This window comes from Sander lucioperca, chromosome 6 (genome assembly GCF_008315115.2).
Source record: "Sander lucioperca isolate FBNREF2018 chromosome 6, SLUC_FBN_1.2, whole genome shotgun sequence".
In the NCBI taxonomy this organism is placed as follows: Eukaryota; Metazoa; Chordata; class Actinopteri; order Perciformes; family Percidae; genus Sander; species Sander lucioperca.
In genome coordinates this window covers 41,901,213-41,926,733 of record NC_050178.1, presented here as the reverse complement: position 1 = coordinate 41,926,733, position 25,521 = coordinate 41,901,213, and positions in this window count along the sequence as shown.

The window sequence follows — 25,521 nt, the reverse complement described above, 5'->3', positions numbered from 1 at the left end:
AATAATTATCAGTCCTAACTTTAGGACTCCTAAGCCACAAAGCACTTTAGCTTTAAACAAAGCTCTGGTTACACTTTACTTGAAGATATCTACATAAGAGTGACATGACATTGTCATAAACGTGTCATAAACATTATAATCAAGTCATAAACGTTTATGACATAACGCTTCATTCGGTTTTTCGGTCATGACAAGTTAGAGCTAGGGTTAGGGATAGAGTTAGGGTTAGGGTACATGTGTCATGACTGTGTCATGACAGTGTCATGTGTTCATGACAGTGTCATGTCACTCTTATGTAGATACCTTCAAGTAAAGTGTTACCGAAGCTCTTATGTTTGAGGGCGTTCCCACACCAGCCTTGTTCAGTTCGGTTGAATTGACCCGTGGAGCGTTTGCCCTAGTTTCAAACTCATGAACTGATTAGAACCAGAGCAAACTAACTATAGGTGTGGAAACTCCCTGAGGGACTCCACTCACGATCACGTATGCTCCTTGTCAATCCAATGTTTGCAATGCCTTTTAAAAAAGATTCAGTCGACTCCCAACGTATCAAGCCAATCTATTAACACAACTCTATTCTACTTAGACAACAGAAAAATACAATTTGCAGTGCTGGTGATCTCAGATGTCTGTCAGACTTATTCATCAAACCAAGAATGTTTTCTTCAGATCCCAATTTGTTTGAGAGCTCATTGAGTGCAACAGGATTATCCAGTAAAATCGGTGCAATATGTAGACTTATCACATCAAAGTCTGATGATATGTTTTGGAAAGAATATCACATGCTGATATTTGATGCCAGATACAATCTATTAAACCAGGCAATATTTTACTTTCCTTCATGTACTGAATTTATAGAATATCTAAAATACTTTGATTCTTATTTTTTATTCTTATTTTCTAGCTAGCCAAACACCCATCCATCCGTAGCTTAGAACTCCTTAGCTTAGGAGTTCTCTTTGTTCCTTACTAAAAGTTTCTCTCAGCAGCTTTGTGAATAGCTTTTCAAGGGGACATTCTTAGCCTTCTTCGTGGAACGATGAGTTCCTTATACAATAGAATATAGCATCTAATCTTCATTTTAGTATCACTTTTTTGTCCTTTAATGGCATAATTTCAAAGTCACAAAAATACAAACATTAAGAGGTGAATATACTTTCTCTTCTCGTAGAGGAAACATTATTGGCTGTGCACTTTGAGAAAAAATTCTGAGCCTTTTTGTATTGATCTCAGTTCAGCCAAAGTATTTTTAGGTGCCAGCATCCAGTAGCCATTAGCTGTTTATGACAAATTAATGTTCATTCTCACAGTGTTTATCAGTTATATTCTGCAACAATATGACTGGTTTGCATTGTGCATTGCGTCTGCGGCAGGAAATTGGCTCCATTGCTTTACAACAGGCCTCTGTGGAGATTGAACACACTTTTATCCTTTAGCCTCAAGTTGCAATCAGATAATTGTTTCTCAGAGCAACCATTTGAGACTGCAAAACCATGTAATCCCCAGAGCTGCTCTGATGGCGCTACAATAGCAAGAGAGAGGGGTCTCATTGTGAGCTTGTTACTGAGAAGGAACACTTTTCAGAGTTGCTTAGGTTAAGGTAGGAACCACAGATACTTAATTCATCGTGAACTTTCATAAAGACAAGATGCATTTTTCCAAAGGCTGCACTTTCCTTTGATCCTGATGTTTTCGTGGAAGGAAGGAACTGTGTCTGTCAGCTTTTGTTGTTGCTATAGCTTGGAATGGATGAAAAGCCACATTTTTTCTTTTTCACCCAAAAATCTGTTATGTTCTACTATTTGAAATCCTGTTTTTGCAACATGCTCAATTGCAATCCTACACTAAGAGTCCCCCTGGCATTCATCATTACTACATTACCTGTCAGCACTCTGCCTCTGTCTATGCCATATGGGATTTTGTGTACAGTATGCATGTTCATCTCAACCACGACGGTGCTGTCGTGTGTGGGCTACCTTAAAGATACAACTGTTATACTGCTGCAGTTAGAGCGCAAGGATCCCCAGAAATATGGGCGAGGGGGGGGGGGGGTTATGTGTTACTTTAATTTGTGAAAATCTGGGAAAGGAAAGATAGAAAGAGAAAGCAGGAGATTAAAGAAGAGAGAAGAGAAGAACTTTTAGATTGACCTTTAGAGACTGTGACACTGTGAAATCAAAAGCCAAGGCATTTCAACTAAGCCACATTATATTTAGAATTGAAATGACTAATTGCAATAGAGAACTCCAATTCCCACCTCTCATTTATTTCAGCTAAATCATTACTCAGAGTAAAGAATTGATTGAAATATATCAAGGATTTGTTTTCTTCTCAAAGAAACAGTCACCCCAATACATTCTGTTTAGTACTCTCTGAATGGCTCTATTGTGTGACATTGGAGAAAAAGGAACAGTGAGAGTTTGCATTCAGGTGTAAATCGTCTTATTGTATGGTGAAAAGGCTGTTTATAAACCGAGCAAACATACTGGAAGCTTTCTGTTTAAAGTGTAGTTATTCTCCATAGGCAATCGTTCATAAGAGCTTTTGGTTGCAGCCCTTAATGCTTTTAAAAACAGAGGGACAAAAAACTTTCCCGCAGATTGCTTTTGTTTTTCTTATTTAAAATTTAATTTTAAAGAGGAAACTTTGCTGACTACTTGCAGAACAAATATATTTAAACTGGTGAGAAATGTTAGCGGTGAAATGTAAACACCATTGCCATTCAAATTGTTTTGGAGCACTTCTTTTCAAATCACTGTTCTGTTTCATTGGAATTTACAAAGATACATTTCCATTGTCTTCTTAATGCAACAGAGTACTTTTTTTAATTTGTGTCCACCTTGAAGATTGTAATGCTTATTATTTAGTTTCTTTTTTAGATTTTTCTGCTGAAGACAAAATACATCCTTCATATCAAACTGTAGCCGAGCGATTTCTAAGCCACTGCTTTCTGTAGATATCAGCCAAGGCCACCGCCTGCAGGTGTTTGTCAAATAGCAATAATGAGACGTGCAGCGCTGTGTGCTTGTCTCCAAGGCGTCAGTCAAGTAAGAAAAGAACCATTGTTTAGGTGAGTCCCATTTCCAGCCTGGAAGTCTTGGGCCCCTTGCCTGCAAGGTTACCAGACAGGTGCTCTGCACATAAGCGAACTCGAAAGAATGCTAATGAGTTTGACAAAAGATAGGAGTTCTTCTAGCGAGATAAAATGGCCTCCAAAAAAATCATCACGTAACATAACTACTTCTCTTATAAATCAATACTTAATGGTCTTACGTATAGGCTATTTGTCGGCTTCTTGAGCCGTGTTTTGCCAATGCTCTGTTTTGTCTTGTTTTTCACCTGCACAAAATGCACCCAGGCACCAAAGCTCGCAGCATTAATTTTCCTATTAGGAAAACTGTGGACTTGATGTCCTGAAAGGCTGGAATTTGTGTAGTTAATGTTTTTAGTGCATTCCTCATTCCACCTGCTTTTTTGTCTGAAACATATGAACTCATATATTACATTTTCACAGCATAACTTTAATGTAAAATGTATCAATTCAGTAAGAAATTCAACTTACAAGTGTTTCCATGACCTGTTGCTTAATGCACAAACTTACATACTTTACCACTTTGAGTGGGCTATGATTTGTATCACTTGAAAATGGCAACAGCACTGTAGCAGCCTGTGATTTATATCACAGAAACATAAGACCACACCACACTGCATTGTGAGATACCCACGTTTAATCAGATGTGTGGAGGCTCAGTAATGTTTATTTGCAGTTTCGTGTGGGTGTGATATTTCAAAAATCCCACTGCAGAAATGAGTTTTGTGTGATGCTTGTGAATCATTCCAGGCAGGCATTTTTATTCAAATATGCCTATTTAGATATATTCAAATGCTAAAACAAATCTTCCTTGATAGCAGCAATGCAAGTGAGCATCGTGCACAATGTCAGTGAAAGATATTTGACCCCAGGAAAAAGTTTCACAGGTGTTTCTTATTTTAGGAATTCAGGTCTGGAGTATGTATATTGCATGGGCTGTGCCTGATAATAACATTAATATCTGAAGATTTGTGTGCATTATGAAAGATGCAGAGGAATCGTACCACGCTAATCTTTCAAAAAGAGACATGAATAATATGGAAATATATTGAGGGCAAAAGATTTGAGAGAGAACAAAACAAATTCTGAGCGCTACTCAGCCTGCAAGTGCAAGTCTTTGAGAGTGCACAGGGACGGTTTCGTCAGAGCGGAATTTGATTTGAGCGTGCAATCTCGATCATGCACGCGCTGCTTTCAGGAGTCTGCTCCTTCTACTTTCTCCAGCTGTTTTGGCTCCTGAGCAGCCAACTGTTTCTGACCAGCAAGCTGCGAAATGGAGATCTTTGAGATTTTAAGTTAAAGTCCATCCATCCATCCATCCTTCTTCGCCCACTCATCCGGGGTCGGGTTGCGGGGGCAGCAGCTCCAGCAGGGGACCCCAAACTTCCCTTTCCCGAGCCACATTAACCAGCTCCGACTGGGGGATCCCAAGACGTTCCCAGGCCAGGTTAGAGATATAATCCCTCCACCTAGTCCTGGGTCTTCCCCGAGGCCTCCTCCCAGCTGGACTTGCCTGGAACACCTCTCTAGTGAGACGCCCAGGGGGCATCCTTACCAGATGCCCAAACCACCTCAACTGGCTTCTTTCGACACAAAGGAGCAGCAGCTCTACTCCGAGTTCTTCACAGATGACTGAGCTTCTCACCCGATCTCTAAGAGAGACACCAGCCACCCTCCTGAGGAAAGACCCCAAGGTACTTGAACTCCTTCACTTTGGGTAAGGACTCATTCCCTACCTGGAGAAGGCACTCCATCGGTTTCCTTCTGAGAACCATGGCCTCATATTTAGAGGTGCTGATCCTCATCCCAGCCGCTTCACACTCGGCTGCGAACCGATCCAGTGAGTGCTGAAGGTCACAGGCCGATAATGCCATCAGGACCACATCATCTGCATAAAGCAGCGATGAGATTTCCAGCCCACCGAACTGAAACCCCTCCCCACCCCGACTACGCTTTGATAGCCTGTCCATGAATATCAACAACAGGATTGGTGACAAAGCGCAGCCATGACGGAGGCCAAACCTCACCTGAAACGAGTCAGACTTACTGCCGAGAACCCGGACACAGCTCTCGCTTTGGTCATACAGAGATGGGATAAGTTAAAGTTAAGTAAAAGTCAGCATAAGAAAAAAGTCAGCTTTTGAATATATGGCTCTTCTGTAACCATATGACTATTTAGGACAACATGTGATTTACATATTTAATGCCTATATGCCTTATCGTTTAGCCTCCAATTTCAATTATTGTGGGTAAAGTTCAGACACATTCTTTTGATCCGACTGACCCCCTTACCTCCCCTATTTCTGAGGATAGCATTCAGCTCAGAAGTGACAATGAGCTTCAAATTTTTTTTTTATTATGGTTCTAATGATGTTCTCTGTTAGAATTATTCATAAAAATGGAACAGAAACCCTACATCTAGTTCAGAAAAACTAAAATCCCAATAGAAGATAACACGTGGCTACTGTGATATATAGTTAGCTGTTAACTTGATTATTACAATTACTCTGCTATTATGACCGAAAAACTAGATCATTTTCCAACAAGTTGAATGTAATTTTAGTCATTTAGTGTTAACGCATTTAGATTTGTAAGATAATAGGCACCAAATACTGTTCTTTGTCTCCATTTGGTGGTAGAAAAAAACACCACTGATGCTGTGATCTCAGTTTGAATTTGCGTATAGAGGATTCAGATGAAGTGAGCACAAGCTCATGATTATTACAAACGTTGCCTAATAATTCTTGTTACTAGCTCAAATGTCTCTCTTTCAAATCATCTGTTACGCTCATGATTCTGTCTGCACACTCAAATCTAATTCTGCTCTTACTAATCTTCAAGTGCTTATACAGTAGATGTATCATTCTATTCTTTCTAGTGTCTCTTCCCTCCATCTCCTCACTTTTGCTGTGAAAAGGAGGACAGCTCTGCAGCAGATGCAGTACACCAGTGTGTGCTACTCAATGCTTATTTTCCTGCCATCCATTTGAAATTGCAGAGCTGTTTTCTCTCTCTTTCGGCTTTCACTGTAAATTCATGCGCATAGATCAGAAGGCTATCTGGCCCTGGCTCTGTGGGTTAAGATTGTAGTCCAGGCTTGCCAATCTAATACGGGCCACACTACTTGTTGTATGGGAAGAGTAATGAGCAGATTCTTGGCTGATGCTGTGAGCATGCCAGAGGCAAATCTGCCCTCCATGTGTCTGTCCAAGCATGAATACTGTGAAAAGTGAGACTCCAAAAGTTCCCCAAGTGCACTGAGGGGTTGTGGACACAAGGGGACATTAAATACAGTTTGAGACATTTTTGAATACAGTAAGAGGCTATTGCTGCATTATGAGATTCTCTTGGGGTGAGTATCAAATATACTAAGGAGTTACTTACAGTATATGAATGTGCCTTTAAAAGCTGAAGCTAATAGTGATATATTTTGTATTGTGGCAGATACGATATGGTAGTATTTAAAATAACATAAAATGCCAAAATGTTCAACAAGTATTACATTTTGTGTTCCAAAACCTTCACAATCCATGAATTGAAAATGTAGACCATCATTGAACATTAAAACTCACAAGAGAACCATATTGATTGCCTTTAACTCTGGTTAAAGTACAGTACCTGTAGAGATTTTGCCTACAACTGAGACTAGAGCAATGCTGTGATGATAGTGCTCCCTTCTTGTTTGTTTTGCACTTTTTACAGTCTATGGTTGTGCATAAGGACACATTTTGAGGCACACATGCATGCAGGTGATGTGATATACATTACTGCTGACAGAGTCAAGCAATTATTATAAAAATAAAATAAAAAAATATACTTGCATCCAAAACTTGGATGCCTTTTTGTTCCTCCAATCCTGAACTTTGATTGTTAATCTTAATGTTATAGAAAAATAGTCAAAGTTTGAATCCATGTTTCAGAGACTGAGATAAGTTGATGATGACACACCACACCTTGTATAGTTCATATTAAATGAAAAAAAGAAAAAAACTTTATTGAACATTCAAATAAATAGAAAATGTAAAATACACAGCATTGACTGGCTGTCACACACAATCTAATTATATGACAGCTTGTTCTTGAATAACTCCCATATATTAGCATATAAAAGGAATGCAGGGCTGTTTTTACCCTCACACATATAATAAAACCAGCGGCTCCCACATATGATGACAGAGCTGCAATCATGCGAACATGGGAATATGTTTTGAATGCACTGCTGGGGAGCCTGAGGTTGGATTTGACGTGCGCTGGATGTGATTGATTGTGTTGTTATGGCTAAGGACTGTCTTCCGGCCGCCTCCGGGACCCTTTTCGATCCATCCACTGTCTGTTTGTACTGCTGCTCATAAATTTCACAGCCCGTGCTGGAACCTACAGGGAGCTTAAACAATTGCTTTATTGATGAATTTCTCTCATACAAGGAAGAGCACCACACCAGGCTGGCATGGGACTTTTCAACACACCAAAATTAATACTGCTTCCCTTTTATTAATTTATTTTTTATTTAAATCTGATAAGTGTAGGGTGGTTCTGTTGGTGAGGATTGCCCTTGAAAATGTTTTACTGGTGTTTTTTTTTTATTATTATTTTTTTTCTGGTCTCTAAAAATGAAATGTAACTTTAGATGGAGAGGTGAAATAATGGTTTATGTTGTTTACAAGGTCTAAGTTTGTTTCATTACCTTCCCTGTGGAGAAATACATGTAAAACGGTAACATTAAACAAATAGAGCCTTTGGAATTTGCATTATAGGCTCAAGATTGTTATAAAAGTAACCTTAGACTTTTACATCGCTCTTAGGAAACATAAATTACAGTTATTCCAGGGAGCAGTGCTACCGTGATGTACAGTAGGTGTTGTATGTGAGTGAGAAAGAGAGAGAGAGGTACAGTTTACAGTGTGTGTGATACTATTTATAGGTGCCGAAAGGCAGTGAGCGGATATTATTAGTTAGTGGGAGGGATTACTGGTGTTATTAGTCGTGTTCTACTAACCTATATGAGAGAGCTGGGAAGATATAGTAAGTCATTAAAGTGAGCATCTTTAAATGGACACCGTATCAAGCCCAGTTATCGTGACCTCTTGGAACCAGCAGTACTGGCTACTTTTAAAGAATAAATATTGCAAGGAAAACATGTTTAATTCTTGCCAGGATCAGCTCCAGGTTCCTGGTGAGTCAACTGGGGGTTGGGGAAATGGAGTACTGAAATATTTATCAGTGTTGCATATTCAGCTGAGGATCCTTTGTGTGTGCTCATGTGATCTTTCACAACACATTCACAAATTAAATATTTATCGAATTTAAATAAAAAGGCGAGTGCCGGGTCTGGTGGTAGTGTGTGTTTGTGTGTGTGTGTGTGTGTGTGTGTGTGTATGTGTGTGTGTGTGTGTATGTGTGTGTGTGTGTGTGTGTGTGTGTGTGTGTGTGTGCGTGTGTCTGAGTGCGTGAGGGGAGAAGCGAGTCGTATGAGTCGTGTACTATCAGTGGGGGTGTGTTGAGCCTGTCAGGATGGAGATATGAGACTCACCTCCCTATCTACTCATTCACAGAGACTGGAATCAGCCTCAGCAACCAGTGCGCTGTGGCTACTGAGACAAAAAAAACACTGTGTCTGACCTAATGCTGCAGTATGCCACTACACACAGTTATATATGGAAACAAATGGCTTCCCAACAGCAAAATACATCTACATTATCACATTTTTGTTTACATTTTTGTAATTTCTGATTCTCAGAACTGATTGGATACAACACCATCATACATTTTATCTAATTGAGATTAGATGGTTAAAAAAAAGAAATCAGTTGTGGCTTTCTTTATTAATGTACTACAGTAAAAAAAAAGGTAGCATCCCTAACTTTTATGTACATAGGACTATTTTTGTAACATTCCGAAACAGACAATTGTTTCCAAGCAACGCCATCGGTGAGATGCGTGTGCAATGTGGTAGGTAGAAAACAAATGGGAATGGCTGAGAGCTTATGAGAAGATCAACACGTGAAGTCGTTTTTGTGTCTTAGGGTGCTTTCACACCTATAGGTTGGTAGAGTTGGTGTTATTGGGTGGTGAAGTTGCAACATTGTTGCATTTTTCATTTGGTTCGTTTAGCGTTCATAACGGCACTTGGTCAAGCGCACCAAATTAAGCTCAGCGTTAGTTCATGCAGGACGCGGTCATACGCCCGATGATTGCATTATCATTCCTATCAGACACACACCAATCACAGCCATTCTCACATCAAGTCGGTCCTTTTAAATACAACTCCCTCCTCACTGATCCCTGCTACACTGACGCTGCTTACTACTGATGCTGCTGGCAATGCTTTGCCTCCACCTTCCTAGTTCAGAGTCCTAACATGACTCAAAGTTTGAAATGGTTTTCAATGTCTTTCTTTTGGCTCACTCTTTTATACCCGGGGGGGTGAGGGGGGGATTCTGCAGAGCGCTCCCTGTTTCAGCTCAGCATGCTGCTTGGCTGGTCCAGGGAGCATTATCAAGAGCGGAGCCATCAGCGCCAAGCGTAACTGCATTTCCATTTGTTGCAATGAATGGATAAATCTATGACGAGAGTGTTCCTGACTGAAACATTGTAAACAGATGTCACAAGGTCGGAACAGTCGCCGGTCTATTGGACAGAATAGTGAGTGAAACTCGCCGACACTTCCTGGTCTCAGAAATAATGCAGCAACACCAAATTTATAACGTCTTGGGTTTTTTGGTTTTGCTTTAGTGTTTGTAATATTTTAGAAGAAGGGCAAACAATATGAGCAGCTGACAGGACAGCGAGTGAAAGAGAGGATAGTTTCGCTTGCCAGATCTATCTCCACAGCGCTGCAGAGTAAGGTCTGGCCCCTCCACACACACTTCTGGATAGGAGAAAAAAATGCGCTGGGTTGTTCGCATTTCTTTAAACCAATCACAATTGTCTTGGGCGGTGCTAAGCTCCTATCTGCAAATTGGTCTCGGGAAGGAACTTGTTTTGGTGGAACATTTGCACCCCACGAAATAAAAAATGCTACATAACATATTAAATAAAGTTAACTGTTCACAGAAAACAGTAATGTGAGCTATTTAAATTAGCTGGATACAAGGTTTAACGTAATTTGCTTTTATCAGTGTATCGCAGTGTGTATTTTGTTAATAGCAAATTCCCCACCAAACGGTCCCAAAACGTCCCAATTAGAGAGTAAGTGCTGTAAACATGTTTTTTGTAGATCTTTACATTATTCCCTGAAAGAACCAAGCAGGCCTGCCTTGTTGCATGATCCAAGTTTTCTTCTAAACTTGACATTTTCAGCGAATAGCTTGCTAGCTCGAAGCTTCTTTAAAAATATAAACTAGCAAAATTTTAATAGTGAAATATAAAAATCAAGATAAATAAACATGATAAGGTGGCACTATTAACATGTACAAGGTTATTGCACTACAGACTTGGGGTTTATTGCACATACGTCTTATAGAGGGAGGCGGTGGAGAGGAGGAGGGTTTGTGCATTTGAGTAAATGAAAAAGCTGTTTTTTTTAGTTAGTTTGTTGAAAGATAGTAATTCTGATAGTAAGTTATGGATTTGAAAGTTATCATTTCTTAATTCACATATAAGTCTGTGTAATGTGTGCAAGGTTGAAATTGAAGGCAAGTAACTGCACTGTTTTGGTTAATTTCCTATATTTGGTTCGGACTGCAGTAAATCAAAAAAATGTAGTTCACTTGGAAGCAAAACCAAGACCTTGTTTTTTTTTGGGGGGGGGGGGGGGCATTTATGCCTTTTTTTGATAGGAAAGCTGAGATATGAAAGGGGAGAGAGAGGGGGGAAGACATGCAGGAAAACCGTCACAGGTCAGATTCGAACCCTGGACCTTCTGCATCGAGGAATAAAACCTCCGCATATGTGTGCCCGCTCTAACAACTGAGGTAACTAAAAATATTTTTTTCGGAGCATTTAACTGTTGTGCAGACTTTACCTTATTTGAACATTTACTTTTTTGTCCTGCACCAGCAACTACATGGATGTGCACAACATAGTTTTTTTTTAACCATGTTAATAAAGAAGAACATATATGATAATCATAGTAAAAAGAAACAATAGATAAACAATATTTGACTCACCTCTCCTGTTTATATAACATGCGCTTGTTCCTCTTCCCTCCATTTTGGACGTAAAGAAATAGTAAGTTCCCAGCATCCCAGCCATGTGATAACATGACATATCACTGAACAGATACAGCAGGGATTAACAGACTAGCTCCAAAGAGTAAAAGGAGATGCATGCTGCAAACCAAATCTTAACTACGGAGGACACTCTATCATATATCAATAAACTATGATGACATTGTGCCTCCCCCCCCACCCGCTGCCGCCGCTGTGCACACATCTGTCATTGTTTGTGAACGTGAAACCTGTATTCATGGCAATCACTCCCACTTCACACAGTAGCCAAGCCAAACTTCTCAAACCCTCTCTTTTTATTCCTCATACAACTACTTATGTTCCTTTTTGTGCACACAAATATCATTAATGTTTTAGAGGAGAGACTGAAAGTATGCGTTAATCTTTCTCACCCCGCCTTTGAGTGTTTGGAACAGCTAGAATACTTTTGCCTTGAGACGTGATCCTATTGACATGGCGTAGAACTACTCTGTCTCAAGCCTAGCCTGGCTTTAATGCTTATAAATGATAGCAAAAGTTCATGTTAGGAACTTTTTGACAAATATTGCTGTTCTATTACTGAGTCAGTTCACTGACTTTATGGCTCTTCTCTACCTGTGCTGCTGTTACACCATGCTTTAGCATGTCACAGATAAAGAACACTGTACCTTACCAGCAGACATAAGTGGTGGGCGGATCGATCCAAATATCGATAATATCACTGCCAACATTGGTATTGATATTGATCAATACCAGTGTAATGAGATCAATACTTTAGTTTCAGTTTCTCTGCCATATGCACTGCTGTGGTTTTAATCAAAGAGGCGACCTGGCTGTCTTGGCAGAGCAGGCACACTTTGCTCCTCCTCCCCCCTCTTGTGATTTGATGTTGTACCGTTACGTGACTCAGCGGCGCCAGGCAAACAAGCAAGCATGTGGGTAAGTGAGCATCCACAAACCGTAGCTCCTATGTAGCCATTTTGTTGCTAACAAGTCATCGCCCGCCGTTAGCATCCCATTGACTGCCATTCATTCATCAATGTCATATAAGACACAGCCATCTTCTAACCGTATGCATACTGGGAACTATATTCTCAGAAGGCCAAGCACTGCTACTCTCTGCTCCTCACCACGGGTTGCTTGTAGAACTTCTCAGGTGCTACAAGCAAATCACTCCGCCCAAGTAGCAGAGAGTAGCAGTGCTTCGCCTTTCTGAGAATATAGTTCCCAGTATGTATACGGTTAGAATATGGCGTTGCCTCATGTGAAGTTGTTATTTGTACACGCTGTGACTATACAAATCACAACATGTAAATAGGAACATGTTGGCGTTATTTTGTCACTTATTGGGAGCAGTAGGCTAGTTGGAGCCGGTTACCTCCAGGATCTGCGCTAAGCTAGGCTAGCGGTGGGGGCGTCAGACAGAGTTCCGACACGCACGGAGATGAGAAGGGTATGTATGGACTTATCTAACTCTGGGGGATACGGGGAATAAGCTAAAGTCCTAATAAGTCAGCATGTTCCTTTAAGAGCCAGTGAGAATCTACAGTACTTTAGTTAAATATGGTTTGTGCATGCTGACTTGGTTCTCCCCAGCTTGCTGCTAATTTCTAAGGGCAAGATGTCAGTGTGCTACCTCCTCGCTAATGACACAGCCAGGTATCAGGTTTAATACTTTAAAAGACATTAAAATGTCCCAAAGCAGCAGGGACATTTTAATCACAGCATGTTCAGATCACATCCTTTCTACTGTGGAAGATATGTTATTTAGTTTTCAAGCATATGCACATTAATGTCAGGTCTTGAAGTTACCTTCAAAGCACAGCAAGCATGAATACAGCTTTTCACCGTTCCTGGGGTAAACCTGAAGTATGCTATGGGTCAGCATGTGCTGTGAGGAGACCAGCTGGATAGAAAGGGCCCAGGTTCTGCTTTAACAATGGCACCATGAACGGAGCCGACCCACTGCGACAGAGACATCAAAAATGAGCCAAAACATAATTAGCATTGAAATAGTCAGCATGTGGGGGTGTTTTATGTGCAAAATAATACCTCATCAACATCAACAACAGTTATTCCAACATGACATTTTGCCTCTATTGATGAGCGTGGCCCAGCACGGAGCACACCGTAAATCACTGTATGATCCTCTGAGGCTTATATTGGCTTCCCTTTTCTGAGAATATAATGCATGGTTATGAATAGTTATGAATAACAAATAGGCTCGATGGTGTTTAAGCCCCCAACATCAACTTCAAGGCAGCGCTGCGGCCGTCGACTTCAAGGCACCTAACCCTAACCTTAACCCTAACCCTAACCATTGCCTAATCCTAGTGCCTTCCAGAAAGCGCTGCCTGGAAGACGACGTTGGGGGCTTAAAGCACCAAACACCAACAAATAGTGTAATCTCAGGTAGATTTTCTTTACATATCCAAAAGCAGCACTTTCATTTTATTACTGATGCAGCGCCAGACAAAATTCTTGTTGACAAGGACAGCCTAGCGAGAGGAAATTGACCTCCTGGGAAGGGGAGTTTCAGAACAGCTTTGTCTTGAAAATGTAGCACCAGTTCATTAAAGGTTAATGGTGCATAGGTGATACGTTTTATCCACCTCCTCTCTTTTGGACTAATGGTGCTCTGCTTGCATGTTGACATATTTTAGATAGGATGGAGTTTAAGTCTTTGGGCAAGGTGCGAAGGGTTTTGCTGGTGGCCAATGCAGAAATACAGTTCTTTGCAGGGAAATGCCAAAAGTTCTCAGAAAACAGGATGTACAACTCAATACACCTGTACTCTCGTCTCACCAGACATGTCAGTAAATCTTCTTGTATTGCAAGGATAAATCTAAGACACTATGATGTGTTTATAACCCCGTGTCTCAGCTTGCTCTAGGCAGTAGCACTGGTTGTCATATACAGTCTCAATCCTGAGACTTAAGGAGCTTGCACACTGCTCCAACAAACGCCAACAAACGGCAACAGTTGGGTCAGAGTGGGCTGGCCGTCTGTGTTTGTTGGCGTTTGTTGGATGGAGTTGTTAGAGTTTGACATGTCCAATCTGGTCTGGTGGAGTTGTAATGATTTGCAATTATTACAAAGAAAAATGTTAAGAACTTAGATAGATTTGTAATGTATAACTCATGGAAGCAATATGTTTTCTGGAAGTAGTTGGGGCCACTGCACCATTTATTTAAAGCGTTTTAAAATGGAAAGTGGTGACAGATAGTGAGTGCTAGAGTGCTTATAGTATATTAGCTCCGGAGGGAAGTGACTGCAGTTAACATTCCTGGCCACCGGCCAGTGTGATCCAACTTATCTTTTATAAAGGGAGAGTTTGAAATTTCTATGCACTAATATTAACTCCAGCCATAGAAATGTTGAACAATGGATGCTCTGTAAAATGTGGCAGCCAATAAAACTATACTCAAACTGCAATAAACCTAACTAGTTTCTCCTACTTCCTGACCAATCACAAGCATTATTATCTTTAATTTCATTTCCGCATGGTTGACTACATGAATTGCACATAAATAATATTTTGAAATGTCTCTTGGTAGCTTTTAAATGTTTGTATAATGGTTGACATTTCATTTGAGGGTATCTTTTATTGCGTTTGTTATTTTGTTTTGCCCTAACCAATCAGTAGTAGAGTGAGATATCTGTATGTCGGTCGATATTTCATCAATATGTGTTCTAAGTCTGAGTTTAGATTTTTGTCATCTGGCTTTGACCTGTGCTTGAGGGTGTTGAGCATCTTATAAAAACACCTAGCCCCATTTGAGAGTGTCTCATCCAGTCCATGGATTAAAGGATAACCCTAACCCCGTGGGGTAACATGTTCCTCTTTGATCCCAAGATACAGAGGTCGCCTCCTGTCTCTGACCTCCAATTACAACCTAAACCACAACCACTGTCTATGCCAGGTTACTTTCACACAGCTTTTCCCCCTCCTACTACGTGGAATAACTAACTGTGTAATCATTTGTGCAGCTACCTTTGTGTTATCATGTAGTGATACTGTATGTGTGATATTATGTGCACTGTGCTTTAACGCTTCTCATACTTGGATATATTCTACATGTTTGTTTTTTTTTACACATCACTGGAGCCAGTTTTTTTTCTGTGTATTTGTTGCAAGCTGCACAAGGTTTTCTGTGCCAATAGTTAAAATGTTGTAAACGTTAAACTAGTGCTGTCAATTGATCAAAAATGTAATCAAGCTAATCACAGTTATGGGCTGTGATAAATCAATAAACAGTTAAAGAAATTGACCAACAGATCCCGTTGCTCTGGACGGAGACCAGTGAAGGATATTAGAAGCACTTTTCTAGTGATGGCTGAGCTGTGCAGCCTCCAACTGAAAGAGACGACGTAGATGTGACGTGAGCAACCTGTCTGAAAGTTGGAAGTCTTCTGGTAGCTGTGCCAAGAGAAATCTCAATCATTCCCAATCTAGCAGAGACGGAGAGCGTAGGTATATGTAAGGAGATAACATGGACACAGGCTAATTATTGCTAACCAAAATGCCAGTTAACATTAGTAATTAAACTTAAACAGCTAATGTAAGTCCAAACTGCCTGCGAGCTTCTCCTGTACTATACGGTAATTCCTCTACTATGCGATAGTAAGTTGCGTGGTTATGACGCAATCGTTAGCCTATTTTTACAAAAACATCTGCTACGGAGCCATAACGTGAGATACAAGGTAATGGAGCCTTTTATACATTGTCGTGTTTATTTAGAAATAAACAATGAACAAATAAAGTCTTTAAACGCTTCAGATGTAAAGTTATTCACTGTCAAAGTGGCGCCAAAATGAATGGCAGTCAATGCAATGCTAACGGCAGGTGAGTGCTTGTTAGCATCAAAATGACGCCATAGGAGCTACACTTGCCAGATGCTCGCTTACCCCTTTGGCAGTGGTGGAATGTAACAAAGTACAAATACTTCGTTACTGTACTTAAGTACATTTTTCACGTATCTGTACTTTACTTAAGTACAATCAATAGTGCATACTTTTGACTTTTACTTCGTTACATTTTGCAGCAATTATCTATACTTTATACTCCACTACATTTCTACAACGTTCAGTTACATTTTCGTTATATTTCAGATCAGTTTTTCCCTATGACAAAACGTCTTTCTGACCATCACACGTTTGCAGTCCGCAGGGAAGTCTTCAGCAGCGGCCGTCCAGCTCCCGGTGCCGCTCGCGATATTACGAATCCCACTATTGCCACACCAAGACCCGCCCTTCAATAGCATTTATTGGCCAGGCGCGTACCTCTCCCGGTACTACCTCTGCTCCTTTTACTGCTGCTGCTCCTGATACTCTGCTTGGTACGGTGGCCGACAGGGGCAAACGCCCTGCAACTTAAGAAAACACACGCAAATAGACAAAACACAAGCAAATTAAGAAAACAACTTCATTAATTTGACAACACATGCGCAGCATTCAGCAAATGCACTGCAAATACCACAACACAACCAAATACATAAACGCACTGCAAATAAAAAACGATGCAAAAAGAAAAGCACGCAAACCCCGAAAAAAGAAGCGATGCAAAAAGAAAAACAACTTCATTAATTTGACAACACATGCGCAGCATTCAGCAAACGCGCTGCAAATATCACAACACAACCAAATACATAAACGCACTGCAAATATGAAACGATGCAAAAAGAAAAGCACACAAACCCCGAAAACAAATGCAACAAAAAAACGCTGCAACCAGATTACACAACGGAAGTTCTCCAGGCCTCTAGAGGGAGAGGAACAGCTGGATTTTCGACCGTTATTAACCAATATTAAATTCATATTATTATTATTATTATTATTATTATTAATAACATAATATATTATTAATATACAGTCTATGCTCCCGTCTCATGCCCTCCCGGCTGGTGCTGTCCCTGAGCTTCGGCTTTTCAAAATAAAAGCTTGCGTCTGGTCCGCTATGTGTTTGTACTTTGGTGTGTTGGATGTTTGTGAAATAAACAGTACGACAATCATGCTGATGAATACAATAACTTTTTCAGCAGATGTCTTACTTACAACACGATGGAGTTAGCAAAGCAGTTTTGTGTTTATATGTGCGAGCGGGATTTATTCAGTTTGATAAATCCCACGGTAAATTGGCTGGTTTACTAACAGGGAGGGACTAGAAATCCTGTCTGTTTTTTGTATTTCAAGAGCGAATTGCTCCACAATATGAATACTGATTAATCACTTATTTTGTTGGTAACCGTTGTTGTATAATCACAATATTACACTTGAGGAGGCCTACACTTCAGTAATTTCGGACCTCGAAATGAAACCCTCTGATGTGACTTAAACAAACGTCAACGTTAAACGCTGATGCAGTTTTAAATGTTTTATCACCACGAGTTTACAGACGTCTCTGCTGATTGAGTATCAGCTGGGACCTGAGCCGAGACACACCCACCAAACCAGAGAAAACAGATCTCAAACATAGATTTAATATTTACAGTCTATGCAGTCTATGCAGTTTCTCTCTCTCTCTCTCTCTCTCTCTCTCTCTCTCTCTCTCTCTCTCTCTCTCTCCTTCCCTCTCTACCTGAGGTTCCACTAGCTGCTCCCTCTAGAGGTCTGGAGAACTTCCGTTGTGTAATCTGGATGCAGCGTTTTTTTGTTGCATTTGTTTTCTGGGTTGGTGTGCTTTTCTTTTTGCATCGTTTCATATTTGCAGTGCGTTTATCTATTTGGTTGTGTTGTGTGTATTTGCAGTGCGTTTATGTATTTGGTTGTGTTGTGTGCATTTGCAGCGCGTTTATGTATTTGGTTGTGTTGTGATATTTGCAGCGCGTTTGCTGAATGCTGCGCATGTGTTGTCAAATTAATGAAGTTGTTTTTCTTTTTGCATCGCTTCTTTTTTCGGGGTTTGCGTGCTTTTCTTTTTGCATCGTTTCATATTTGCAGTGCGTTTATGTATTTGGTTGTGTTGTGGTATTTGCAGCGCGTTTGCTGAATGCTGCACATGTGTGTTTCTTAATTTGCTTGTGTTTTGTCTATTTGCGTGTGTTTTCTTAAGTTGCAGGGCGTTTGCCCCTGTCGGCCACCGTAGCTTGGTCATATGTGAAGCATCCGTTCACATAAGGTTAATATACAACACGTATATCTATCTTAAAAACACTCCTGGTTCTCCTCAGCTGTGAAGCCATGTACTTGTTGTCCAAGCCTGTGTGTTCTCGCTAAATAAATGTGTGCAGCATTCACTTTCCCGTGGGAAATAATGCAAAGTCGAGCTTCATGCAGATCACCCTGATAGATAACCAGAATTGTAAGTCAGAATGTAAACTGGGCCACAGATGGTAAGCACAATTACATTAACCTAAAACTAACTTAATTAAAATGCCACAGCCCATACAGTTTTTTTTTATTATTAGAATATAGACATTAAGAGAATAAATCGTTTGCAAGTACTTTTTACTTTTACTTAAGTAGGGTTTTCATTGTTGTACTTTCACTTTTACTAAAGTACATATATCTCTGGTTATTTGTTCTTTTACTTAAGTACTGAGATTCAGTACTTCCTCCACCACTGCCCCTTGGATAAATCACGATTAATCGCAAATTTAAAATACTAGGATTTACTTGGAAACGTGCAGTGTTGAAATAAATAAATGCATGACAAACTGGTTTAAAGAAACACATTTTCCAGTTTTATTATCTCAACCATTAACATGTAATAAACAAGTGTTCAATAACAATATTATGCCATCCATATGAACTGCAGACATATTTAGCAGTAACCAACAACTGTTACAAAGTAATGTCTGTTACAAAGTCACAAAAAGCTTACCTGTAATTTTTTTGCATAGTAACATCAACTCAAATGAATGCAACAATAAGTAGGCATATTTTAGAAATAGAATGCCATAATAAAAGTGAAGAGACAGAGGGAACATTCTCTACATTCTTGGTTAAAGAGAATTACTTGAAAAAGTGTGCATCTGTGCAACATGCCTTCTGTCAACCAATCATACAGTCTTCTTTCAACCAGTTGCTCTGGCAGACTAGCTTTTTCAGATTTTCAGATGATAGAGCTCTCTCTTCTTCTTCTGCAGAATGTTGCCTGCAGAAGAGAACAGTCTCTCACATGGCACCGTTGAGGCAGGTGTAGCCAAGTACCTTTTTGCAATATGGGCCAGCTTACCATATGCACGTTTTTGTGACAACCACCACTGCAATGGACATGTTTCCATGCTGATACAGGGCTCTGCCTTGTACCTCTGAAGGGTTTATCTGTGGACAGTACCTCATCATCAGACTCTGACTCTGATCCCATCAGTAGGAGGGCCATCTTCTTCTTTGGTGGCGGTGGTGCAGTTTTCCTTCCTTCAGCATCTCACTCAGCTTTAGCCACACCTCTCCCCTCACTGCTCTGGGCAAGCACTTAAGGTCCTTAAAATAGAATCTAGAAAAGTTGCTACCTTCAACAACCACAGGTTTGAATTCTCCTTTTGCATGTTGAGGTCCTTTGTGAATGCAACCTTAAAGCACACTATGTAGGCAGGGTCAACATCAGAGACCTCTATAGACCTTTTTCACGGCAGACATGTTGACATGTCATAGTAGAAAAAGCACAGGTGTATTCAAAACCATTAATGATAGCTGCATTCCACTTAGGAGAGGCCCTGGTATTGTGCATGCTGACTCACTGAACTAGCTTACTGGGACACTTGATGGAATTGAGCCATCGTTAAGGTTATCAATTTCAGCTGTGCTTTTCCTACTATGACAAGTCAAAATGTCTGCTGTGAAAAAGGTCCATTGTACGCAGGAGATGACATAGTGCAGGTAGGACCACGGAGCAGGATACATACTTTTCATCACCTAGGAGCTCAGTGATGCCTACAGGGCAAACACAGCACCACACACTTGACTTAAGGACTACAGTTTTCATTCAGATGGCATCTATTTAGGGTATTGGCCTTACATTATGTCTAGATGACTTACAAATTACTAATGTTTTTCAGTAAAATTGGAGAAGACGGATAAATCACATTACCTGCAGGGCTCCAGCAACGTTTCCAACTTTGCCAGCCGGTCATATTCAGGTTAGGTTAGCATGGCTAACTTGTGCTTTTGCTGTGCCAGCATTGCTTTCAGTGGATCTTTGTTGTGTAAGAGTGTAATTCCAACGCGTTGGTAAATCCTGGATGAGGGACTCCTCTATTAGTCCATGAGAGGCTTGCAGAGCTTTAAGCTCTGCTGTGTTTGCGGGACTGTGTCTGAAGTGTCCGACTATTTTACAGCATTTGGCTAAAACGCTGTCAAATCCGCTGTCCCGTAAAGCCACGGTGATCACCCTTTGTATCATGTGCGCCACACACTCCAATGGTAGACTCCATGCGGCGGCAAACGTATTTTGAACGCTGTCTGTTCCTATAGTAGTGACCTTGCCCATTATGTTCCACTCATTTGCAACTTTAAGAAACTGGCTACTAGCACATGCTTCCGCAAAATGCCTTTCTTCTGTTTTTCACACGCCCGAAGTTAATGAGTGCAGCTGCCAGTTGTCCTCAATTAGGTTTGCTGTTACACCGAAGTAGTTATGGTTACTTACTGATATCCAGTGGTCTCCAGTAAGTGCAATAAAAGTACCTTCTGCCAACTGCCTCACTCTCGTAGCTCTTTGCAGCGTCGTACAGTTTGTGTATTCTTACATGTAGCAATAGTTCTCCCTCGAAGGTACTGTAGCTTGTATGATGGGTCGCCAGTGTCGTGTCGCGATAATGGGAGACAACACACACACGCACGTGAGGTCATCAATTGGTCATTCCCCGCTGGCCTACTAGATGTGCGTGTTGCAGCAGTTAACATATTTGCCGGCATTCTGGATCAAAATCAAGGGTGAATATCCTAAAATAGCCACAAACACACTCAAAATGTTGCTTCCATTTCCAACATCATAGCAGGGTTTTCTACAATGAATGCAACGAAAAAACTAAATTTTGGAACATGCTTGAGGTGCCGCTATCTATAACCCTGTTGCAACCGTCCCCGATACTTTTGTTGGTGATTTGATTATATAGTATCACGGCTGCTCACAACTACTACCACCAAAAAAAATTGTCAGCTTCTACTTGTTCATGTATGAGCAGTGGTATTTTGTGATCGTGAACGTTTTTGTTTGGTTGGAGCATTTCAGCATCAAACACTTGAGCCTTGAAATGGGACACTATTATTTTATTACTGTTATTATTAGAACTAATTGCGTGCAACAGGGCTAACGCTGAATGTTCGGACTGCGCTCTGGCTCAGTCGCAGTTTCAATGTCCACTGGAAATGTTTTTATAAGTGGAGCGTCTGTTCTTCAGCATTTCGTATTTTACAAACATAAATACACATTTGTAGGTCATTAACAGATTTGGTAACAGATGGTTTGTTGCTTCTAACCTTGTGTGTCATCATCTTTAATGTCAATATAGCCGATCACACAGCACAGCTGCTGTCATCAACCTGTATTTTTGTTTATTTTTGCTGATACTGTTGTGATCGTAACCAACTGGTTTAGTACAAGAATGAGAAATAATTAGTACAACATTGACCAGGCAGAAGTAGTGGCACAAGGTAAGAAAAAAACAAGGTAAAAAAGCATGCTGCCTCACTAGAAGAGAAAAACAATAAGAGCATGCTGGCATTGTTACTTTACCTTTGGAGGCCCATATGTCTTCTGAGTGACTTTGTTTCTCTGAAATTGCGTAACCTCAGAGACCAACGTGAAGACAAGTTGTTTGGCAGCTAATTGATGAGCTCCGAGCTTGTGCTTGTGCTTGTATGTAGTGTTGAGAAGCTCATACTGGTTTTAATTAATACTAGTGAAACTCTAAAAGCCTCTGAGTGAGAAGTCATGGAAGACAGGCGCTCACTCAACATAGAGTTACAGAGATCTGCACACATCTCTGCATTGATGTTTTGGTAGACTACACAGTACTGTATTCATATTGTTGGTGGAGTTTTTTCTAGCATTGTTACCTCTGTCAAACACTTGTGTGCTATCTTTTGATAAAATGTATAATGGAACATTCTTATTTCAATAATTACTGCTTAGCCCAAACCATTTGGCAGTTTGAGCTCTGCCTTTGGTCCTTGTTGGATCCATGTGGTTTAATTGACAAAAGTGCTGTTTCCAGCATGTTCCTTTAGCCTACTGTTATTGAGATTAATGGTGTTGTGATCGTTATTACCTGTGCCATTGTCACAGGCTAAGAGCACTAAGAGTGGACCAGGATGGAGGGGCCAATCCAGGAAAGCAATGCTAAATGTAATGCTAAATTAAGTCTGTGGGAGGTGTTGCCAGACTGTGCCCTTGTTAACCCTGATTGCTGACCCTGACACCCACCCTTTGTCTTCCAACATGCAAGCCAGGTTTCTACATTCTACATCACTGAAAAACACAGCAGATGGAATAATTAGTTAGATTTCTCCTTTGTGTACAGCTGTGCAATATTGTGTTGGGTGACTTTGGCCTTTGCTACAGGAAAATGTTTGAGTCGGTTTAATGACTATCTGATCAGTCTTTCTTTTTCTCTCCTACAGTTGGACTACAGTTTTTCAGTGACTGCTTAGAAACAAGATAGTTTAAGTGCCCCTATGTCAGAGGCTGCCTTCTGCTTTTCTATATAGAAGAGTGATGTATTAGATTCTTGCAAGTTACTCTTTAAATTCTTGTTTTTCAAACTTTCTTGCTGAAGCTACACATACCGAACCGAGTAGAGATTGTAGATAAATAGGTATTCACAGCTTACAGAGAACAGTGAGGCCCGGGGGTGAGCATGTGCCTTAATAGATGGGTAGTGATATACATAATATTTCCGTTTTGACAGCAGATCTGTTCTTAAGTTGCCGTGACAGCCACTCAAATTCATGCCAGAAAGCTATCAAATGGAATGGATTATTCCCTGCGTTCCCTGTCTACGAACCGAACTGAGCAGGGCATGACACAGTTCCTCTGGCATTGGTTTGTGGGGTGGCATGCTGCCAAGGAACAAAGGCCCCAGCTTGACAGTGCCATGTGACTGAACTACAGGAACATCTTCATAGCCCCAGCTCAACTTTCTAAATCGTACAGGTAAAGAAAAACAGCTGTGCACAGTCGCAGCTGCCGAGGATTGCGGTCTCACTCCAATGTGAAAACACAGCTGCGTATTGTGCTTGACGCTGGAGTGAATCACACCAATTAATGTCTTCATGATCCTTCCTTCCTGGGAAATTTGGATAAATGCCCATAAATGTTTCTCTCAGAATCACCTATAGTATATATCCGAATATCAGTGTATCAACATCTGCAAAAAAAGGCCATGTGTGATCACTGAGAGGCTCTCAGCTTCATGCATTTAGATTTCTCCCATTCATGGAAATAAACATCCTATTCATGCTGTTTTTATGTGCTGTATTCATGATTTCACTGTCAGTGCCCGTATAAGACAATTTCATTAGCATATGACACGACTGTGGACATGACTTCTATTCAGTTTATCTCAATGTTAATTGCTTGCTAAAGAAATCTAGTTTGTAGATTTACAGCACATATGGGGGTAAAAACCACAACATAAATAATAAAAAACATGGACCAAATGCGAGTCAACAGCATTAAACAAAAATACTCATCATTACAAATTAATGTGAAATGCCACATACTGGGGGAAAAAGCAAGCGCAGGAAACCACATCCCTGCATGTTAAGATGAAGCAGTCTACAAGGTTCTTTTAGTCCCGTATTAATTGGCACCCAGGGGCTGCCGGGGCAGGAGAGAATAGCGTTTAGCTTTCCACACCACTACCGTGCTCCAAGACTTACTCACACCAGTAAACATAACTTGCTGTTTTCACCAAGATTCCCAATCTGTTTATTAGTGCCTTTAAGAGAAAACTGCCAAAACAGATAACACAAGTGGGTAGCAAATACAGATGCAACTTATTTATGACTGACCCTCTCCTGCAATGGTGTAGGAAGATAAGCCACAAATGTCATAAAATGTCTATCTAAATATTAAAATATGCAAGCATGGGGAAATAGCATAACCCAGGGGAGAGGCAGTAGATGAAACGAGCCACTGTGCGAGGACACCACTGACCCAGAAACAGTAAAATCTGTCAGTACAGAACCCCAAAATCCTAGCCATAATGACCATATCTAACTTGACATGTACCTGACTTATTATTTGAAATAACATGTGGCAAACATCTTATTTTTATATCCTGTAACTTGAAACACTTTTTATTTGGCCCCTCATTTTCTCAGCTCTGCATGAAGTCTGCCCTTTAATCTCCATCTCTCCAAGTTTAAAGCTCTTTTCCAAACTTGTGTGATATTTTCTCTCTGAATTCCATCTTTTCAATGTCCCTCCTCTAATTCCAGTGTCTGCCTGCAGTGAATTAGTTCGGTCCACAGCTGCTTGGGAGTGTATAATGGCTAATGTTTTCCAGACAGGATAATTTGTTCACATTTTATCTCTGACTTTATGCCTCCCTACCCTCCCTCTGTAACCTCCCAGCCACTTTCTTTCTACTTTTTGCACCTACTATGGATGCAGCGTTTGATCAGCATGACTCTGCAGCACTTTATCGGTTCAGTGGTCAAAAATGTCACTGAAGTTCACGTACATTGCAGGTCAGTGAAAGCAGCTTTTATTACTGCATATTTTAGCCCAGAGGTTGAGATTGAGAAACCACTCAGCTTATTGTCTCTGCAGTGCAATACTATTGTTGGAAACACTTTTTAAAGTATTTAATCAAATTAAGGTAACACTGGAATCTTAACTTTTTGATGTTTTACCATATAAGAAATGATGATACCAAAGAATAGTATAGAAATGCATAACTTTTGTGAGGGTAAAATAATCAGCCTAAAAAGCCATGAAATGAAGGTATGGCAACCTGTCTATATACGCAATTCACTGGCCGATCTGAACACTTTTCTTTCACGTCACTGGTTCTGTAGTTATTTCTGCCTTTTCGGGGCAGTATAGTAAAGCATGGTTTATGAAACCATTGGTAAAGCTGAAACATTATATTACGACATAGTATTTTTTTACATAATTAAATAAGACTTATTTAATTATGTCAAAAAATATTACTTTGTCTTAGTGGTTGCTACATTTAGTAGGCATTATGTACAGTAATACAAATAATATTGAGACTGTATTACTGCCCTGGCGTGATCAAAAACATCAATTAACAAGCGTCAAAATGGACAATGACTTAATGCAGCCATCTCAGTCTAAAAATTGATGTTCCCTCATCTAAAAATGTCTTC